Raw genomic sequence first — 23,514 nt, forward strand, 5'->3', positions numbered from 1 at the left:
TTTTTCCCATCATTACCAGTCACATCGCTGTACAAAAGTTTGTTTTACTGAAATACAACCGATACCGCCGCGCGTTGGCTCCAACGTTACTTTGAGACTTTTGCTGAGTGACTGTTGTTGTGACCGCCGGTTAGCTATATCTGACCGCTGCTAATACTAAACGTGAACAAACATTTCAGCTACAAACGCTGGACTAATATATTCACGCTTGTGGAATAATATTTCGATCACCGGAGATCTGGGATACCAGGAAGATAGAACTATTCTTTGTGTGGTGGTTCAACGGAATACGGAACTACGGAATCTCCTATTTTGAACTGTGAGTCAAGATTTACTTGTATTTTTCTCTTTGTGACTTTGTATCTGGCTTACACCAGTAAGTTGTTCAGTTCACTAGAGACTCCATAGTGCCGTTAACCACTACAGCCTCACGTGAAAGCAGAGCCTAAAGTACGTAGAGCTATCCGTGCTTCTTTCCGTAACAGGCAACAAAGGTGCGGCAGTAAACTTCACATTTAAGTCACAACTTCTAGGGCGAAATGAGTCAGATGTGTGGGGACAAGCGGCGACGCCTGTCGACAGATCAAACACATTCGTTGATCTCGAGATTGGGGAATGCTGCAACCGTACGACCACTGAAAATATTGAACCACTGATCTCCAGCTTCTTCACGTCAGAAGTGGCCCCTTTGCTTGTGGACGCAGTCGTCGCCCATAGCGAACCAGAAAACCCCTCGTAGTTGGCCACAGTGATCGCGGGCGACTCGGATTTCTACACAAACGCGAAAGAAAAGCAACTACAGCCACATAAGATTCATCAAATCAGAAGACCACTTGCTGGTTTCTGCAAAAACGAGTTTCATGGGAGCGCCACCGCCACTACTTCTCCGTGCCTCCATCTAGCGCTCAGGGTCTCACAGAGACACGTTTCCGAATAAACCACGCCGAAATTCTCAGGAAACCAAACAGACGCAAGTTTGCCCCAAATTCTTGAACAACAGCAAATCTGTCATCTAAAGAGCGGTATTGAAAGGGCTACAAGTAGGAGTGGTAAAAATTTTCGCTGAGTGGGAGAAAACTTCGTCCTCCAAAGGCGAGGCTCGCGCTAACGGGCTCCCACTGGGCGAACAACCTCCCAAAAGAAAAACAGCCCTTGAAACTACCAAGACAGGGAGCAGACAAGTGTGCCTTAGAGGCCCCTTTGGAGCCCCGAACTCAAACCCGACGTACAGCTATTGAGTCTGGAAACCTCTTTGGTCACACAACTCCCGGCTCCTCACCTCCGGAGGCGGCAGAGAGTACGTAAACGCTTGTCCACAAACTGTCTCAGCCTTTTCTGCAAGCTTTGCAACATTAAACAGTCAGTCTGTCTTAAAAAGCCGTCCATAATCGCACGCACGGATACCTGGCCAACACCAGGTTTCTCTGATGCGGATATCTAGACAAACGGTTACTCTGTTTTTCGAGCTGACTCAGAACGAGGAAGGGATGGTAAGATTTCTCTGTGCTTCCATGCAGCCTTGTACATCTCGGTTATCCTCTCTGATATCACTCCTGCACCTTTTTGCGATGCACTGTGGATCCAAGTCCCGCTGTGTTGGTCTAAATCTCTCCTCCTTGATGTCATCTACCGTTTCCCCTCGAGTCCTCCATTCCTCATTCGAACACTTGAACAACTCTCATCCAGCTTTTACTTCACTGCTAGAAGGTGAATTCAACACTCCAGGGCCCCCCTGGATGGAGCGCAAGCACGTCAGATCAGGTGGACTCTGCAGCCGCCCTGAACGAAGTCGTTTAACAGAGCTTTTGGACTCAACATGTTGCACGTACCAGATACCGTGCAGGCCAACTGCAATCCCTCTTGGATTTCGGTCATCATCAACGAAAGACATCATTGATCAGGTGACAATTAAGGCTTCAGTGGGACATAGCGACCATTGTGTGCTGACCATCATTTTCATCCTAAAAAACAACAGGCAGTTGGATGGTTAGTAAGTGGCCCAAAATGATTCGGCGTCTTCTAAAAAAGAAGTCTCAAATATTTTCTCAAAAATTTGGCTACAAGAAACAGAAGATGAACTTGCATTTTGTAAAATGCGGAACCACTGTAAATCAGAGATCCGCCAGTGGAACATACGAAAACAAGTCAACTTTCTGGACCTATCCCGAAAAAAACATAAGTGTGCTGTTCAAATACATGAGATATCACTGCAGAAACAAGCCATACGCGTTCTCGTTGAGAGACAAAAGCGGGAAACCCATGAGTTACCCAATAGTGATATCTGGGGTCTATAGAGAACATTATACAGTTCTATATCCAGCCTCAGCGTCTTCACAGTGGACAAAATTCGTCAAATCTGTCACAAGATCAGCCTATTTTAGGCTCTGGGGTCTGACAAAGTCCATTGGATCCCAGCGAAATGTTTACGCGACCAAATCATTTCTACCTTGTGATTCGTCGGTCGCTTGACGAAGGCCGCCATCCCTTGGTTCGGAATGTAGTGACCGTTGAGCCAATCTAAAAAACTGTTGAAGGAGTCACGACCAGCAGCTACAGGACTACTGGATCCACTAGCGCACGGGGCAAGGTGATGGAAAAAGTCCTATAGCGGGCCATCCTAGATCACTTTACTACCAACAATTTGATATCTCCAGTTCAAAATGGATTCCTTCCAAACCGTTCCTGGTTGAAAAACCCACTCGTTTTCATGGACAGGTCAACACAAACTAACGACGAGGGACTCATATCATGTGCCATACTTTTCGGCTTCGCAAAAGCATTTGATCTAGTCCCACATGTCCAGCCGTCCCACAAGTTTGAGTCTTACGGAATTGAAGAAAACATCCTACGCTGGATCAAGGCGTTCCTATCAGACAGATCATTTCGTTTTAAAATGGGCACGACCGACGCTTCTCCGGCGACGATCTGCATTGGATATCCTTGAGGCTCTGTTCTGGGACCACTGCTGTTTATGATATATGCCAACAACCCTCCAGATGTTCTTTCAAGTCCATGTCTACTTTTTGCGGATGACTTGAACTCCCGAATTCCTTGATTGTCTTCCGAATGGATATGAACCCTGCAAAGAAGTGGCCGTTGGACTGGCCCATCCCTCTGAATGACGAAAAGCGCGTCCATATGTCACTTGAAAGAGATTCAGCGAATTAACTTGTCATGCATGGTGAGGATGTTCCAGAAGACGTCACGAGGATAGATGCCAAAAAGTATTTGGGTATCTGGCTCTCTTTAAACTTGTCCTTCTCACTGCACCATGAGAAATCGGCCCAAAAGGCACTCGCCGTTCTACGGATGTTTCGGTGCACCTTCTTGCTTATTACCCGCGTGCACTTCCAATAATCTATGGGTCTACGTCAGACAGCTTCATGAATATGCCAACCAAGTTTTTTGTTCAGGAAGCAAAAAGGACGTGACCTTCAGTGAGCGCGTCTAACGAGCTGCAGCGGCAGTGGTCGCCGGCCTTCAATCCGTGCACTATGAAACGCGGTGCCTGACTAATTTGTCTTGGAGTATCGTCACCTCCAAGGAGACCTAATGCTTACGTATGACCCGTTTCCATAAGGTTTATCCAACAGGTATTTCACCGTCGACCCAAAAAACGCACGGCGTGGACATGGTAAGATGATTTTCAAGCTCAAGCGCACACTTTTATCAGACAAAATTCATTCTCATTTCCGGTAGTTGCTGTGTGGAATAGCCTTCCCCCGACGAATGTCGATGCTGCATTTAGTCCCCGTTTAAAGCCCTATTAGACACTAAATTTTGCGAGTTCTCGCGCTGGAAAGCTTACTGCTCCGCCCTTATTTTACTAAAGCCTTTCGAGCGAACGCCAGTCTCCGAACGACAAGAACCAGACCGACCTTGGAAATTTAGACAAAAGTCTCGAACCTGAGTGCCGATCACCGAATCTGCGAATCATCAAGTATAATTTTTCCCTCGAAAGCTGTGACCCATTGAAGTGTGTACTTCATAATAACGCTCGTGATAAAGCTTAAATGAAAAGCCTGAATATTTTTCACCGGAATTTTAGGCTGTTGTTTTGAAATCTTGCTTGGCCAAAATATTTGGACTACAGATCAGGTGATGTATTTCGCTATATCCCTCCCTATCAAACGTTTGCCTGGGTCAGCAGCTGGATGGCAAAATCTTTCAGTTCAGTCTTTTCATCGTTTAATTTGTCGCTTCTCATGACGCCTTCACTAAGGCTTGACGACTAGTGAGCTCAAGCTTCTCTGAAATTTTCCGCGCCTATACTGAGGTTTCAAAAGACAAACTTCGATTGAAAATAATGTTGCAATACAGTTTGTCTTGGCGGGTTAACTGAAACGGTCTACAAGCATCTGCGCTCGTCTTTTCTTGAACCAACTGGCTCCCTCATATCCCCATGGAAACGTACAGTCGATGCGGTTAGTATGTTTGTTATAAAAATCGCAGCGTCCTAATTATTCAGGGTTTGGCCGGGAGGATCATTTCTTTCTACCTTGCCGATTCTTCTCTTGCATATGCAGTTTTCTCCGAAAACATTGTGGTCATAAAACATTGCGTTGAAATGTTGCTGGTATGTGTAAGTGTACTCAAACCAAAAACGCTTTATACTGCCTTGTTTTCACGAAATTTGTTTTCTTTATTCTTCTTTCGCATTTTTTTACGCGCATCTAACTTTAAAGCCCACAGTGCGCCTGAATAGGCTGACCGACCCTTGGAGGTGCACCCCAGCTTTCAATGAAGCCATAGTTTGGGCGACTGTAAATTTTACATACAGCCCAGGATTTTACCGGTATTTGTCCGAACCCCTAAAATATCTTTGAATGGTCGGAGTTTCGTTAAAAAAATTTTGGGCACACGCGTGTGCGGGGAATTCAGTAGTTTACGGTTGTCACTACTCGACAGAATGTTTCCGTGAAGACGCTGGAAAATATTGCGGAGTGGCTGATTTCTCCACATGTTTCCCCTTTATTGGATTTGAAAATAAATTTGAGAGAGTACGTGAACGATAACCAAGTTGTTTTTGTCCACGCAAACTAAAAATATAGATGCCATCCGCGACTTACGGTAAGGTAAGTTTCTTGACGAGACCGCAATCATGCACGAAGAAAGAGAGAAGAGAATTAAAACAGTTAACGGGTTTGGTTGATCGTTTTTGCGAGACGTTTTACGTATCTTGGAAGTTGTGTTAGTTTTGATTGTAGTGTGACAGACGGTAGCAATGCACGAATCTCCAGGCTTCGAGTCGCGATTGCTAATTTGCGACACTTAGGGCGTCCAAGTGGTGTATCCCTAAATCTCAAATGGCATCTGTAAAAAGCCACCGTGTGGGCTGTTTTGTTGCATGGCTGAGACCTAGTCTGTTTAGACAGCGGGAACTAGGAGGCCTACAAATGTTTGACAGCCGTTTTCTCAGAACCACTGGTTGTGCAGGCCGGCGTCGGCGGATCCACAACGAGTCCATTTGAATTCGCGGTTTTGGCTGTGCAACGGAGACTTCCATAGCCGAATTTGTCCGGCACCAGAAGCCGCGTTAGTTAGGTCATATGTTGTGCTTGCCAAATAGGGTGCGTTTCCCTACTAATTCGGTTGCGGTTTTGGCTGTGCAACGGAGACTTCCATAGCCGAATTTGTCCGGCACCAGAAGCCGCGTTAGTTAGGTCATATGTTGTGCTTGCCAAATAGGGTGCGTTTCCCTGCCTAATTCGGTTCGGGCGGGGGGGGGCAAGGATGGCAACCCTTGACCTGATAGACAAGTATGAAAGAAACTATGAATGGTTAGGATGCTGTTGGTGCTACTCAGCCTCCGGGATTGAGAACCCCATGGTCCATACTGCCCCTAGTTAGAGATGCTATAATAAATGGCCGATCATCAGTGTTATTGGCGTTCGTGTTGCCAGATTATGTCCAGATTATCGGAATTAGTGTCTTGCGTTTAGAGCAATTCGGAAATAACGGTGGTTTGAATAAAGTCATGCAGTTGAAAAAACGGTTGTCAACCCCGCAGTTTTTTGTATTGTTCAGGGCGGGACTTATTAAAGGGGGAACACGGTGCTGAACGAGTTGACGGACGTTTGGGACTGAGTCGCGACTGTTGAGGGGAGCACGTCCTACACGCTTTTCGGTTCCACGATCGTCATTTCTCGAATATCCGCGGAATAATTTCCCCACAAGCTGTCTGAGGTCCAGAGAGCCCTAAACGCTTTGTATTAGTTGGCCGTATGGGGTCATATCCTTCTCTCCAAACACCGTCTGTGACTGACGGCCTGCCTTCAGTGGCCTAATATTGCTTATGGCAAACCGAGTGCATAGTCCGTGATCTCTCGAGAAAGCACACAGGCATGTTTGTCAAACGTTTTTCAAAAGAGCCCCATCATAGCGTTTAAATAGGCTCAATTGCTGGAACCCAGAACGGTACACCGGCAATCCGATCATTCAAGTGTTCACATTTCCGGCTCTGAGAAGGACTAATTTGGAACCCATGAGTTTGTAGTACAACGATTACGAGCGCCTTTTTAAAAAAAGACGATGGCGACTGCATCTCAAGCATGTATATGTTAGCTTCGGTCATGACAGGGTTGTCGAACTTGTGCCGCGCCAGGACCCTGTAGGCTCGTGCATACAAGAAGAACAAACGGAGAGTGGCAAGACAAACTGCAGTAACTACCTTCTGTGTCGCTTTGCAACTGCGCTGGAGAAGTGAGCGCCAACTTTTCTTTCGTCAGGAGATAAATTTATCAACTTTTGTACTATTTTTCATACCGGAGATGGAGAAATCTGTGTTATTTGCGCTGAGAATCCCCTAAAGAATCCGTTGTGTAGGCTTCAGTGCACTGCTGTGTATATTAGTGCACGCTTTGAACTTCGGCAGTGCCCAGTTTGGACGACTCGGCTGGCTGTTATCCACTCCGCCTGACCCATGATCTACAACCACAGGCTCCCCAAACGGACCAAGAAAACCAGCGATCCCATGTCAACTTCGTTCCACCATGTTTCCTCGGCCAGCTTGAAATGAATCGCGCTGCCCAAAGAATCGCACGACCCAGCCAACCGTAAATGTGGTGTCCGTTACGGGGCTGTCCAAAAACTGAAGCATACCAAGCCACTGATGGTACGGCATTGCAATACCCAGTTCCATTGCAAATATTCCAGTCCTTCTCTTGACCGTGCCTTCTCCCCGACTGCAGCTACGACAATCTCCCCACCCGACCACAACTGCCTCCATGACATATTCATTCCAATTTGTTCAACTACTAGTTCGACGTTAACCATCTCTGTGTTTCTGTGCTCCCCACAAAATTCACTAACTTTCGATACAGTTAGTGTTCCGGCTCATGTATTGCCATCATCTCACTCTTCCAAAGACCCATTATGCTCGACTCCAAAACGGCGACGCCGAATCCCGACCGAAACCTCTCGCCCAATCGCGTCAGTAATTGTAACCGCAAGCAAATCTTTCATCTGGCCCCAGCCGTCCCTGGGACGAGTTCCTTCATACCCGATGAATTCTCGCTCAAATTTGGCCAGCGTAGTTTTCTGCTGCAATTTCGGCTTGCTTCTTCCACAAGTTCAATTCCGTATATGGTGTTCGGTTGGCCCTATTCTTTGATACCATGTCCCCATCTAACTTACCCATTGCACCTGAATTTCGTACAACGAGGCAACTAGTGAGTCTGCTTAGTTTCAGATTAAACCACATTTTCAAGACAAAACCTACCATATTCTCACAAGTCGAATTATTCCATCTCCATCTCCACTTTTGCCCATCAGGACTCTGGTCATTTACCAAACCGCCCCAGGTCACCCATGACCAGCAGTGGATTTCCAGTTATAGGTCATGTCAACCGGCTAAGTCTTTGAACTAGTCAGACCTCATGCCCATTGTACCTTACAAGTTGGGAAAGAAATCTATTATCATTTCATCGAATACTGCCTGTAGCACTTGTAAACTGCCCTTTTTCATGCCCAGCATCATCTTCCTTTTCCCCATCATTATCAGTCACATCACTGTACGAAAGTTTGTTTTACTGAAAAACAACCGCTGCCGCCCGCTTGCGGGGTCCAACGTGACTTTGAAACTTAGGCTAAGTGACTGTTGTTGTGACCGCCGGTTGACTATAATTGGCCGCTACTAACTCTAACCGTGAACAAACATTTTAGCTACAAACACTGGACTAATATATTCAATTTGTGGATTAATATTTCGATCACTGGAGATCTGGATTACCAGGAAGATAGAACTTCTTTTGGTGTGGTGGTTCAACGGAATACGGAACTGAGGAATCTCCTCTCTTGAACTGAGTCAAGATTTATTTGGATTGTTCTCCTTGTGACTTTGTACCTGGCTTACATCAGTAATTTGTTCTGTTCATTAGAGACTCCATAGGGCCGCTAAACACTACATGCCCACTGTTTATGACATTGCCCTCTTTTCGCGCAATGCCATTTATCCGCAATTTCCCCAGCCATGCTTTGTAATGACTGTAAACGTATGATCATGCCAGACGGTATGTCATCCACAAGTTGGTAATAAACATTATTATTATTAATTTTCATGTTCTTGATTTTTAGGCTTTCTAAAACGGAGAAGAAAAACGCTAACCAAACAATGGGCTTTGCCGTCAAAGGGAGGGAAATCATTTCTGTTTTAATTCCATGTTATTTTTGTGAGACTTTTTTTGAAGCTAGGCGCACAGCGACGACGCCTGATATAACAGGAGGGGACTGTGAATCTCACTGGATGATTGCGATGAAGGATTATACGCGATTGGTAGCCACTAGACAGTAGAAGCAATCAGACGTGGGTAGCGGATGATGTACTGTGGACCGACAGGAACTGGTTTTACGATTAAAGGGGTTTGTGAGCTTCATGAATTATCCGAAATTACAATCGATAACGACGCAATCAGCAGGAGCGTAAAATGTTTACCAAAGTAGCAGAGATTTCTGGAAGCAACAACAAGTAGGCGAAAACGATGTACAAACATATGTACGGGCAGCTTGACAGTGTGAGTTGACCGTGTGGAGAGATAACGGCACAGAAAATCAGTACGTTTGGGATGTAAGGGACTGTACTTCGGTTGGCAAGATTCGGCAGCTCGTGTCACGTAACAATTCAGGTTGCGCGGTTTCGTTTGTCCAGAACAAATCTCTCCTAAGGCTATCTGGTAGGTGCGGTACATGAGTAATGCAAAATGATAAACCACTCCAAGTGTCAGAATGGTGCAGTGGACAGCAGGTCTGCCTACCGTTTTGAAACTCTGGGATCAATGCCCGGTCGGTCCGTTTTTCCGTCGAAGTTGACGCTCGAAAATAGGTGTAGGCGAGATGAACTGACGGGCAACAAAGACTGGCATCAGATACTGGAAAATAAACAGACCTCATGTAATTCGAATCGTTCAACTTGGCCAGACAACTTAAAACTCGATCCACTGTTATTTGTATATGTAAGTTATGAGCTATCAGCAATATAACACGTGCAGTGATGGTTTTCTTGAGTGGTTAGAGGTTAGAGGTTCTCCTTTCGTTCGTGGTCGGGTTAAATGTCTCTCGTTATGCTTAGCTGTTCGTTGAATCATGTGGCAACCTCCCGTTGTCTGATGTAGAAATCCCATTGTTTGCCACCATTAGGAATCGAGAAATGTTCTGTTAGTGCACGTGGTCTGAATGCCTACAAGGCCAGAGCAAGTAGCTTGCCAGAGAAAATTCAACCCATGAATACCAAATCTTACGCTTGGTACCTTTTCATTGGGATACGGCGATTACAAATACTTACTGGAGACATACGAGGGCACACGAATTATCGGAATTCATTGAGTGATTCCATTACCATGCTTAGGAAGAATCACTTTTATTCGACATAGGCTGATGGTATACTTTCCTCCACAACCCCAGTGTCTGCTGCGTTGTCATACGACCTTGACGATCAGTGCGGTCAAACGAAGAAGCTGGATCGTTGTGCATGGCATTCCAGACGACAAGAATCGCTTTGATTGGGCTTCTCGTGGAATCCCATGTGCATGAAATGTGAAAGTTATCGCAGGAATTAATTCCTCAGCGTTCAACAATCTCTAGATGACGCTCATCTGAAATATTCTCTTGGTAGTCTATGAAGAGCAAAGCTATACGGGGACCGCCAGGTAGTCCAAATGAGATTAGACACTCAACTTGCATCAATACAGCCTTCATGGAAACGTGCATGGTGTGTCATTCAGCGCGAGTGGGACATAGGCGGCACCGTGGTGGCCAGTCTCCATCTTTGGCAGTTTTGCAGATCGGCTCAGGCCATAAACCCCAGCAAACCGTAAGCCGGTGCGCAGGTTTTCACCACCAACGTATTCGGCTGATATTGGTTGGGTGACCATGCACGTCAAATTGCACGGTGCGATCCAACAGATGGAACCTGAATGCAGGACGAAAGGTTGGTTGAGCCCAGAAATTATGTGCCAAAGATGACAATCAGGATGCCAAGCGGTTTGTAATTTCCGGGGCTAATTTTGAGGATACGCAGAGCAATCCATGTCATACAGTTCTAGCTGCCCAATATGCGGAATTCTAACAGTGCCAAGAAGACGCACCGACTCACGCTCCTGCATCAATCAGGATGTCGTTCAACGATTTTACGTTTCTAACAGAGAAAGGAACACGCCGTGATCCACCATTCACGGAAGTCCCAAAATTTTGGCCGCTTCTTCGTGTTCCCCGGAGCGAACGGCGGCAATCGCGCAATCTTGACAGCACCCACAAGCATTGCACAAAGCTGTATGACACTAATAAGTGCTGTTTGAATGTGGATTCTGGTGCCGATGCGATGTCCCGTGAAGGTTTGTTGACCGCGCTTTCACAAATGTGCAATAGATGATAGCGCTCACCGACAGCAGATAGGATCTAAGGGAAGCCGAACTGCTCTCCACCGATTGGCACACAATCTTATTTCCCAAGGTTAAACCCGTCTGTGTCTGGAGTTGCAGTAATCCACCTTAGCCATCCCGCGAACCAACCTTGATGCATTTTTTCATTGAACGGTCGGAGTCGGATGCGGCATCCACGCATATCCCAGACTCTCGGAGGGAACCCCACAGTTATGAAGGCAGTTTCTGGAGCCAGAGGTTTCAGATAGTTCCGCCGTTGAGACGATCTTTTTCCGCACCTTGCAGGACGCAAGATGGTTTGTGGGTTATGCAGCTGTTTTTCTTACTGTGTATTGTGGCTGGTTAACGTACAACCAGTCGGAGGATCTGTCTGCACTCTGCAATAGTTCATTTACATGAGAGGCGAGAGGGTTTATGCTTAAGATTCAATAATTCCAGTAATAAGTTTTCGGTTCATTTAAAGGGCCACGATATTGAGCTAATAGAAACGCGAGGGGCAAGCGAGCGGGGAAGAGTAACAAACACAAAACGCCGAGCTTGAAAATGAAAAAAAACGAGGAGTCATTTTACAGATGCAAGAGAGGATATTCTAGGCTCGCTCTGCAGGCATGTGTAATTGTGGCACAGCTGCAAACGGACATCTGCCGATCCTTCTCTTCTAGATTCGTCACATGCGACATCGAATCCAACACTTCAATTTTTCATTCCGTAGGCTCCAGAGTGGCCTTAGCCTTTGACGCCCTCACAGTACACCATTTCATTTGATCCCAGGATTGAATGTTTGCCGATGATCGCACATTTTGGTAGCCACTGGACCAGCCGAGCAAAGTGGCCTAATCAGCCACTGTTTTTCCGGTGGCTAAGCCGATCACTGGCGTGGCAAACGTTAGTGTTGCTCCAGAATAGCCAGAAATTTTGCCAGCGCCACCAAGACCCTCATAATAAGGCAATATGTGGAAAAGTGACCAAAATTCTGGCTAGTAACAACCGGAATCATTCGCGCATAGATTCGGTTACCCTATAGCTTTGGGCGTTTTCGCATAAACTGGGGTCCCTTGTATAAAGGGAGTCAAAAGCCCATACAGAAATGTGAACCTTAATTTAAGACCCACTATCTCACAGGTTCACAAAAACCAAAATACAGGCGGGATAATGGTTGTGAGGCAACCGCACATCATTATACAACCCGCTGGTGAATGTCGAAGGCCATAATCACACATAGAGGACTGCCGTTAAGGCCCGTAGTGGTCTAGCTACACAATAAGTTACTTTCCCAGGAGTGCGTGGCAAAGAAACAAAAATAATAACGCTAGATTGGGCATACAATACATTGGAAGTCGGATGGAACAGACCCACTAATAATTGTTCAGTGGAAATTTCGTCCTGTAAGTGAAGCAATCTATGCTGAAAAGCCGGGAAGCCCTGTACAGCTGTTTCATCCTTATTGGGAGTCATCAGCAGTGCGCATCTCACGAAACTCCGAAGAGTCTCGAACCCGCGACCTCCCGGCTAGTAGTCTGAACACTTAACCGTTCGCCCACGAGTGGCCGATCAGCGGGAGGACGCGGGTTCGGGTCTCTTCGGAGATTAGTGAGATGCGCACTGCTGATCATTTCCAATAAGGCTGAAACAGCTGTACAGTGCTTCTCGGCTTTTCAGCATAGATTGGCTTCACTTACAGGACGAAATCCCACACAAAATATCCCAAATCTCCTCACACTACCCACAATATATAAGTAGCTCAGTGGAAGAATAAACTTCACCCGATGAGTGAAACTTCTATCTGAGAAGTCGTTGCTCGAGGAGCCAGTCAACACGTGTGACCGCGTGATGTGGATCCCGTGATTGAAGGATGAGCGGCGCTTTATCCTGTCTAAGTGCGAGTTAATCACACTGCTGATCAGCCACTCGTGGGCGAACGGTTAAGTGTTCAGACTACTAGCCGGGAGGTCGCGGGTTCGAGACTCTTCGGAGTTTCGTGAGATGCGCACTGCTGATGATTCCCAATAAGGATGAAACAGCTGTACAGTGCTTCCCGGCTTTTCAGCATAGATTGCTTCACTTACAGGACGAAATCTCCACAAAAATCCCAAATCTCCTCACACTGCCAATAATTGTTCTCTTTAAAATAGTTCGTCGTTGGCACAGGTAAACGATTACACAATAATCCAAGGGTCTTCTTCTGAACAATTCCCATATGTAATAGATTTCGAAGATGGTCTGAAATGTTTGATACCAGAGATCTCCTCACACTGCCAATAATTGTTCTCTTTAAAATAGTTCGTCGTTGGCACAGGTAAACGATTACACAATAATCCAAGGGTCTTCTTCTGAACAATTCCCATATGTAATAGATTTCGAAGATGGTCTGAAATGTTTTGATACCAGAGTTAGTACATGAGACTCGCGAGTGGCTGCTGCAAGCGCGAGTGAAATCAGAAGAGAGAGTCGAAGCACGCGACCACGCTTGTATTCTGTGAAATTGTCCAAGTGCCCGTTTTTGTAGTTTTTCATATTCAAACAAAGAACGATTATGCAATTGACCAAATACGTGGTGTTATAATGAAAGCACAATAAAAGTACAAAACACCACAGGTCAACCAGTTCTACGCATAAGATTGTTTTAGGTTAACTTTCTGGTACGGGTCTCGCTCTGGTTGAACATCAGGAAATATCCTCCAGCGTTTGGATCAAGATTTCGGACGACAGATTGCATTACATGTGATCACTGGTTCACGTGAGGCCTTCATGTGCTACCAACTGAGTTAAAAAGACAGTGCTGATAAAAACCAGGTGTAAGGGGAGAACGAACAAACAACAGAAACATTATAGAAAAAACTTATGTGTATGGAAATATGAGAAGCATCGACGAAATCCATTTTAGTTTCAACTGCTGCTTTAAGTACGTCTCTCAAATGAAAATTGGAACTTAACAACATGAAAGAGGCTCTGAACAAACTTAATTTCATTCGCTTTACGAAGGTGGATTAGCTGAGCTGTTTACCTTTCATCCCAGAATCGGCGGGCGGACCCACACGATGAAACTGCTCAACTCAGCGATCTGCACGTTCTTCTAATAATACACACTCCCTTTTAGCTTGGAAGGTATTTCCTCGAATTCTTAGGACCGATAGTCTCAAAATATGCATAAGGACCCTTCCTGTTGCCTATTTTTGTGACTGTTCTTGTCATGACGGCATATATGACATCGTTTATCTGGATTGGTAGGCAAATTCTGAAATTAAATCAAAGATAGGTTCACCACACGGGGAGCATAGGCATAAAAACGTTGAAATAAGGTGGTTGACCGTCCGAAGACACTCAAAAACATATGAACGTTTTGAACTTGCAAATGCCGCACAGTCTAAAATTCGTATAGCCCGCCGAGGTATGTGAAAAATCTGCATTGCTCCGCGAAAAGAAGGCCGTTGGTAGTAAAATTCTCCGTCCAGTTGCCTTTAATTTGTTACATACGATACGGTCCACCGGTTTTTCTCTTTCCTGGACACTCTTGTTTACCTAGATTCAGTCGACTCAATCACTGAGGAAGTTGCGCGACTAATGAAATCAGCTTCAGTTTGCACTGTTCCGGTTTTTTTCTCCGATTGTTTCCTTTCGATCATGGCAACCTCGCATACTTGGTGATCTTATAATGACCTGCTAACTTTACGCGGAATACTACCTTGAATACTCTCATTTAGTTGGATATAATGACGGACATCCGTCGGAAGACTACCTATGTTTCACGCACTGCGGACGGCAGACAAGCACATAATTTCAGCTCATTTTTCCAGTCGTCGCAGAAAAAGACGTTCAGCGCAGATCCTGAAAGTGGTATGCGACTTGTTGGTCCGATGTTTGAACTCACTGCCTGTGTGGAAATGAAAGGAGGGTGAGTGCTTGAAATATTTTTTTGGCTACGTGCTGGCCCTTCACAGTTTTTTGATAATTCCTGTTGGCCAACATAAATGGGGTTGACCGAGTGGCACTCGCTGGGAACCCGCCTACTCGCGTTATCTGTGATGTCGGGCGAATTTTTTTGAAGCCTAATGGCCGTCTGAACGAGGCGACTGTAAGGGTATTCTCACTCTATAGTTGTGGGAATTCATCTATCCAATCCAAGGACCGTAGGCGCCTTCATGCGTTTAGTCACCGGCCTCTGGGTGGCAACAGGCTGCAGCGAGTTCTTGAGATGGTGCGTAACAGGACGCTTGGTAACAAAGCCGAAACAGATTAAGCTAGCCGTGTGGAATTGGTCATGGCATGTTACGTATACCCCCACCACACTTCCCTGATGGAAGTATTGTCTTCTGTTTTAAGTGACTATTGGCACAAGGTCTCCAAGGGACAAGCCATGACATGACGTGAGGTGGTGTTTGCAGTCAGATTGCTACTAGATCCTCACCTTCCTAAATAGAGCCGACGTGATTTTACTTAGTTTGTTGGGAACCTTTCAGGGAATCCCACGCACCCGATCCCCATGATGCATGTGCGCCATTCTCGAAGGTAGCTGGTAAGGAGATTTCCAGACAGTTGGAGTGAGTCGATAATGGTACCCAATTTCATAGTGAATGCGACAAACGTAATGTTAGTTTTACTCCTATTGTAACAAGGCTTCTAGCTTCACAGATTGTCCGTTCCTCATATTCACATGCTCCTGGGCATGTGAGAGTATGATGAGCTCTCCAAAATGTTCCCAGCAAAAAATTGGGGTCCGACAATAGCGCCCAATCTGTGTTTGTTAAACACTGTCGTCGAAGTAATCAGACGGACGCTGGAAGGTTTTCAAAATCTGTGTTCAAACTGTTGCTGATGAGAAACTTGCCCATATGGAGTACGCAGACGGCGTCACTTGTCCCTTAGAGGAGGGTGTCACTGGGTCCCGAGTGTCGTATGTGTCTGGTTACAATAACGGTTGAACTGTTGGGTGGTTTCGTTTGTGTGCAGACGATGGGAGACGTTTCGAGGTTTTTTTTACTATCGAGACCTTGGGTTTTGCTTGTGTCGGATGGTGTCAACGCATTCGTAACGGGCGAGATGGCTCAAGTGATTAGAGCGTGAATCTACTGAGCAGAAGGTCCATGGTTCGAACCCGACCTCCGCCTCTCGACTTCCCCTATCTAGGCTTGGGCAACCTGCAGTATACCAGCTCTCGTGCTTCCTTGGGGTGGCATGGCAGCTAGGCACCGGAAGGGCGCTACAGCTGAACAATTTTATTTTTTCATTCCTAAAGGGCTTATTAAAGAAACGGGTAGTTTGTGCTGTGTATGCTTCAGTCGTGTAGGGCATTCAGCAACAGTTGCGTGATTATATGGGTGAGTGCGCTGTTGTCGGATAAGAATGTCCAAGTGATTTCCTGGATCTGCACTAGAATGGGATGGCGAGGCATCGTTAATAGGCAAGAGTTCAGTTTCTGAGCAACCACGGTGGATTGTTGGTGTTGTGTGAGGCTCCCCTTGTTCGGCGATATGTATTGGTTCCTGTTCTGTGTCGGATGTCATGTCGTTGCCTTTGGGAGCCAAGCGGCGCAAGGATACGGTTTCGTGTTTGCCATCTGGACGAACTATGTGGGCGTACTGTGGATTACAAGAGACGAGTTCCACTTCCTCTACCAGAGGGTCATATTTAGAGACTCGATCATTGCGTTTTAAAAGGATTGGCCCAGGGACAGTAAGCCAGGTAGGTAGGGATGCACCGTTGGCTGATCGTCGTGTGAACGGCATAAAACGTTCGTGTGGGGTACAGTTGATACTAGTACATAACAGGGATCTGATACAGTGAAGAGCATCAAGGAGGACAGCCTCCCAATGTGTGACAGGCAAGCCGCGCGATTTTAGAGCCAGGCAGATGGTCTTCCAAAGGGTACCATTAAGTCGTTCAACCTGACCATTACATTGTGGATTATATGCAGCGGTGTGACTACTGGCAACGCCTTTATCGAACAAAAATTGTTTGAGTTCAGTTGATATGAATGCAGAACCGCGATCTGAGTGAATATAAGCAGGCATACCAAACAGTGAAAACAGTTGACTCAAACAACGAATTACAGTGGAAGAGGACGTATCGGCGCAGGGATAAGCAAAAGGGAATCGAGAATACTCGTCAACGATTGTTAAGAGGTACTTATTACGAGTGTTTGAGGGAAGTGGGCCTTTAAAGTCGATACTAAGGCGTTCGAACGGTTGTGTGGCTTTGATAAGCTGGCCACGAAAGGTGTCACAAAATTTTGGTTTGAGCTCGGAGCAAGTGGAACAGTTGGACACCACACGTCGGATATCGCTGACTGAAAAAGGAAGATTCTTAGAACGAACAAAATGTGCAAATCTCGTGACCCCGGGATGGCATAATATGTTGTGAAGCTCTTCAAGTTTTTCCGTCCCAGTAATGTTGGCACAAAGGTTACGAGATAGGGTATCAGCAACGCGGTTATCTGTTCCAGGTCTATAGACGACGTCGTAGTTGTACCCTGCCAACTCGATTTTCCACCGTTCAATCTTGTCGTTCTTTATTTTACTTTTCTGTTGGTTCCCATACATAAAGGCTACCGAACGTTGATCCGTAATCAATTTAAAATGTCTCCCGAGGAGATAGTGGCGCCATTTGCGGATCGCTTCAACTATAGCATATGCTTCTTTTTCAACAGCAGAATGATTTTTCTCGCTTGCAGTCAAGGTTCTGGAGAAAAAGGCGACCGGCCGGCTACCCTGGCTCAGGGATGCACCAATAGCGATGTCGGACGCATCAGTTTCAACAACGAGAGGAATATTGTAGTCGACAGTAACTACCATCGCATTTTCTAGTTCGTGTTTAAGGTTCTCAAATGCTGTTCGGGCATTCTCCGGGAGCGGAAATATTTTGTTTTTAACCAATGGATGAATTTTGTCAGAGAACGCCGGTATCCACTGTGAATAGTAGGCAAACAAACCAACGGCTCTTTGCTGCGATTTCCCGTTCTCTGGAAGTGGGAGTTCTCTTATGGGGCGCATGCGTTCTGGGTCAGGTCTTATAATACCTTTGGAGACCTTGTAACCTAAGAGAGTAATCTCTTCAGTTGCGAAGCTGCTTTTCGTATCGTTCAAAGTAATATTGTATGTTTTTGCGACATCGAGAAAATGCCTAAGATTACGGTCATGTTCATCTCTCGTTTTGCCGCATATAGTGACGTTATCGATATAAGCGAATGTGTCTTTTACCTGTTCGGCTTTGATTATATTGTTCAGCGTTCGCTGAAAACACGCGACCCCGTTTGTCACTCCAAAAGGAATGCGCCGAAACTGGTATAGGTTCCCCCCAGCTTCGAACGCTGTGAATGGCTTGTCTGACTCGATTATTGGAACCTGATGATATGCACTCTGGAGATCCAGTGTGCTGTAGACGGTGTAGCGTGCGATGGTTTCAGTCATGTGGTGGAGTCTTGGTAAAGGATAAGCGTCAAGGTAGGTGAAGCGATTGATTATCTGGCTGTAGTCTATTACCATGCGTCTCTTGTGACTTGCATTGCGGGTAACGAGCACTTGTGCTCTCCACGGAGAATTTGATGGTTCGATTATGCCATCGGTAAGGACTTGGTCTACTTCGGTTTGTATGAATTGTTCATCTTCCGGTGTATGACGACGAGATTTTGTGGCGATCGGTTTGTAATTTGGAGCAAGATTGGTGAATAAGGATGGAGATTCCAGTTTTGCGGATGTTAAGCCACATACAGTTAGAGTACCCCGAATGGAATTTCGACTTTATCATGTAACCCCAGAAAGTCATGCCCGAGAAGGACGTCTGCACAAAGGTTCGGTAATACTCAAAGTCTGAAACGTTCGTATATAGCATCCTTGTACTGAATGGTCACAAGGCAATAACCTTTGGTGGGACATGAATGTATCGTCGACGCCATTGTTATCACAGAGTCGTACGGAAATAGCTCCCAGTTATGAGTTTGCAGGATTGATGAAGAAACGAAACTTCTGGAGCTGCCGGTATCAATGAGAGCTCGGACAACAACGCCGTCGACCAAAATATCTGTTGTAGTTTTGGATAGGCAATTGGGAGCAGCAGCACAAAATAGCGAGGAGATTGAGGAGTGTTGAGCTGAATCCGCGTGATATTTCGAGGCTTTGGACCTACAGACACGTTGAAAATGTCCAATTTTTCCACAACTCTTGCACACTGATTCTTTAGCGGGACACTTATAACGAGGGTGCTTGGGGTTGCCACAAAAATAACATGTTTGTTGTGTAGCGGCCGAGACTGTTGTTTCGGAATTAACAATGGGTAAAGGAGTAGATACCGAACAAGTAACGGGTTGTCTGTATACGTATGATTGTGACTGTTTTTGTGCAAGTTCGAGAGCTCGTGCGGCTTCATGGGCTTTGTCAAGGTCCAATTCATGCCACGTTAGCAGTTTCTCCCGAATGGTATTCGACTTCAATCCGGTTATCAGAGCATCCCGAACTGCTTCGTTTGTATGTTCCACAGCAGATACTGCTTTGAATTCACAGTCTTTAGCAAGCGATTTCAGTTTTTGAACGAATTGGTCGACATCTTGACCAGGTTCTTGTTTGTATGTGGCTAAAAGATGGCGTGCATACACGATATTTTTCGGGCGGATGTAAAGTTTTTCCAGCAAGGTTATCGCAGAATCGTAGTCGCTGCATTCTGCGATGAAGTCATACACTGTATGGTCGATGTGACGAATGAGAGTTTCCAATTTATTTAGACCTTCGGGTTTGACTGAGTTAATGTAAGCTTTGAAAGTACGGAACCAATGAGTCCATCGTTTCATGCCATCTGATGAGTGAGGATCAGCATTAAAACCGTAGGTCGGAGAATATGATCCATTTCGTTTTTTTAGACGATTAAATTGTTGCGAGAGTCAAGTAGTTCCAGGACGGGATTAGAAGGGAGACAGAATAGGAAGACGTAATGTACGCTTTAATAGTCTAATAACCGTAGTACATGAGCTGAAAATAGAGTGAGAATCACGAGTTAATGGGTTATGCAAAGGTATGGGTTATATACTCATGACAGCCCCCAGATCAGGAAGCACCTCAGGTGCGATGTTTTCGAATATCCGGTCCAAAGTTTTAATCCTGAGAATGGGCAACCGATGTTATCCCGCAGTGAAGCATCGGTGTTGAACACCGATGTCATGCTGTCGATGATGATGTTTCCCCGCCTTAAGGAAGGACGAGATGCTGTCCGGTTCATTCTGACCTATTTTCGCTTCCATGTAAACATGTTCCACCTTTATTTGGGTTCGTATGTCACTGCATGAATGGAGCTGCACAATTACGAATGACCGTTCTACATCGGCCGTTAAGTTATGTCATCAGCCGGGTCCATTTGATGCATATGGTTAGGCGGGTAAACGAAAGCAGGCTCCTTCTGACCTTTTCTCTTTCACATTCCTTCATCCGTTGCCAGGGGCATCCTCGTAGACCCACTGTTAGGTGCTGACAAATCTGTTTACCGCCTATCGCCGTTAGCCGGATAAAGCTACTGTTTACTCAACCACTACGGCCGCAGATACTTGGAAATCGTTCTTCAAACAAATTGCTCTTGTATGTGCGTTGGGCTGGATGGGGACTCCGGGACTCGACTCACCAGTGGGTGATGACTGGCGGAAATGGCCCAATCGCTCATTCAGTGGCGCTGGTGCAACGAAACTACCGCCTTCAATGTGTGGTCACCCGGTTCCCGAACTAGCTGAACATGCCGTCGCCTTGGCTCTATGTTCCACACTGCCAATTTCCGTTGTTCGAAACTGCACCAGCTGGACCCAGTGTGTATATGATACACGGTTTATAGCGGATAAATTGAATTGAACCGACTTTGGATTGGTTTTCTGTGTTATCTTTCTGAAGTGAGTAAAGACCCAATTAGGGTTGTTGAACTGACCTCGCTTCCGGTTACGCACCTCAGATCCAGAAACCGCTGCGGCTGGTTCTGCGGAGGTTGATGTCGTTTCAAGCCACAGACCTGAAAGGTCTCAGGTTGATTGTTCGCCCACTGCCAGTCGCCTCCGAGCAGTCCGTTTGGCAACATTTGTGTGCCCCATAAAGACGCTAATAATCGCCGTCTCTTCGTCATATCTACTTACGTTCCGGTGAACTGTAGCTCTGATACTCCCAAAGACATTGTTAATCACGCTTTGAGTGTCTTGTCGCGGGCGAAGAGCCCAGACATTGTCCTGGTTTCCCGGGATATGAATGCGAAGTGGGATTCACTCAATCTCTGCATCTCGATGGCTTGTCTAAGCTTGGGTAACCTGGCAGTATTGGAGCCCCCGTGCTTCCTTCGAGTGGTACGTCAACTACTTACTCATAGGGTATTACAGCTGAATGGTGCCAAGTGGATTTTACGCCCCAACAACGCTTCTGCGGGTGAGTTACTTGGCACATTTGTGTTAGTCGTCGCACGGTAGCTCAACAAGAACGTTTCACCGAGATCCACTGACGTTCACTCCCCTTAAAGTTTTTGAAACGCTTGTCTGAAACTGAGTGTTTGACTAGGCCGTTCGATTGAGGATAGAATGGTGGCGGTCTAACGTGGCGAATGCTATTTAGCTTGCAGAACAGCAAATCCCACCGAGGCAATTGCACTGCCGTTATTTAAAATCAATGTTTCTGGCGTGCCGAAGATGCGAGTGAGCTCCAAAGTTGTGGTGCGAGAAGTGATGTGATCCATCATGATAACTTTCGGTCGTTCACTGTAAACATCAACCGTGATATGATAATACTGATCATTAAATGGTTTTGCAAAATCAATATGTAGACGCAATCAAGCTTAGTTGGTACAGGTCACGAAGATAACTCGGCCTTCCGCGGTGATCTTACAGAACACCGACATTTTGAACAGGACTGCGCAAATTCTACATGTTTCTTCATACCCGGTCAGTACACATAATTTTGCACCAAGGCTTTAATGCGATTGATGAATGGGTGTCCAAAATAAAACTGCTCCAGTACTCGGGCCTGTAGTTTGGATGCTATTATAACGCGTTCACCAAATAGACGACAACTATCGACTTCAGATTGAGAAAATCGTCGATGGATTAAGGGCTGAATGTCGCGTATCACTGACAATGGCTAGCATGTTCAGTGATAGTGTAGTACTTGCACGAGATCTGGTTTCGTCACACACCGTTGTTGAATTAGCCGGAAGGTTTCGAATGGATACAGCGAGTATGGTGTGAAATCCCGGTTCATTAGAAACGGAAGCCATGACTGTCTTATGCCGGCTGTCATTGTGGGTCCATCAGTCTTGATAAGGCGTCTGACTGATCAATTATATCCTTAGACTGGCATTTAGTTGAAAAATCGCAACCAAGGTGAATGGTCACCCAGCGCTGGAGACGATTTATCGTGTATGCCGGAACGCCTTTCTTCGAACCGAAAATGCTGATAAGCGGCTTGTCATCTGTGAAGCGTGTGAAATGACGACGTAAATTATTTTGTGGAATTTCTTGACGGTAGATACGATTGCAAGTGCTTTTTGTATTTGACTGGTTGTATTCGGCTGGTGCCAAAGGTTAGACTGCATGAGCGGTTGCTTCTTTAATTCCGTCCGGATATCGGCTGCTCCGTTTCCGTGGTTGGATGCATTTGACTATAGAAGTGATTTAACTGTACCGAGAGCTGATTGACACAGGTGACCAATTCCAGGAAACATCCTTTTTTGAGAGTTGGTTGAGAGGATCATGAACGCGTGACATATCTGGCAGGAAAGTACTTCAATAGCTCATCATCCCGAGAATAGATCGTAGCAATGGCACATCAGTCGATGGCGGCATTCCCTGAATTGCATCGGTTTTGTTCGATGCAATCGATACTATAACCTACATATTTGATAGGTGTTAGAAAAGTGCACATTCTTCCGCTCTCAGGTGAAACCGTATTCCTCAACTCGACCAAGTACTGAGGTTGTGCGATGGAGTTCTTCCTGATCAGAGGATGTGTTATATCTTTTTGGTAATGTATCAGTCAGACTCAGTTCACTGGATTGGAGAAGACAAACAAATATTTGCTGGATGTGAGAAAAACTGCACCTTTATCTGCACGTAAACGAAAACCATATTGTTGAATTCGTTCGATTACACAATGCAAACGATGCAAAAGTTCCTGACTAGAACCTGTGAGAATGATGCCACCCAAAGAAGCAGCAACTAATGAACCGTTTAGCATGGCATCCATTGTTTATTGAAATATTGATGTGTAGATTTTACTCAAAATGGCAAACGGTTCATTTGAAACAAACCGCGATCTGTTAATTGTCAGAGGTTCTTTGGAGTCATCGGAGATTTCTACTTGAAGGTAAGCATCAGCGAAATCTATGTCTGCGAAGCACAACAGGATTAACTCCCAACTGGAACGTAAGATCAGCGTAATATCTGAAGCCGTCGAACAGGCCACTTACAATCCAGGGAGAGGTACTGGAAGTTGTGGAGCATTTTACGTACCTTGGAAGTTGTATTAGTTCTGATTGCAGTGTGACAGATGAGGTGAATGCACGAATCTGCAAGGCTCGGGCCGCGTTCGCTAACTTGAGACACCTATGACGTCAGAATGGTTTATCCCTGAATCTGAAGGGACGTGTGTATCAAGCTACAGTACGGGCTGTTTTGTTGTATGGCTGTGAGACTTGGCCT

At 45.8% G+C, this 23,514-nt stretch overlaps 1 protein-coding gene across 1 annotated transcript in view; it reads left to right on the top strand.

Annotated features, from left to right (window-relative positions):
* Positions 1–14,450: 14,450 nt before the first annotated feature.
* T265_01168 (hypothetical protein) overlaps positions 14,451–23,514 on the top strand; it is a gene marked incomplete at both ends in the record, with an annotated part of 32,170 nt that continues 23,106 nt past the window's right edge. The window contains one exon of the mRNA XM_009165129.1: positions 14,451–14,766. The remainder of the gene's footprint in view (positions 14,767–23,514) is intronic.

Source organism: Opisthorchis viverrini (assembly GCF_000715545.1).
Source record: "Opisthorchis viverrini unplaced genomic scaffold opera_v5_12, whole genome shotgun sequence".
In the NCBI taxonomy this organism is placed as follows: domain Eukaryota; kingdom Metazoa; phylum Platyhelminthes; class Trematoda; order Opisthorchiida; family Opisthorchiidae; genus Opisthorchis; species Opisthorchis viverrini.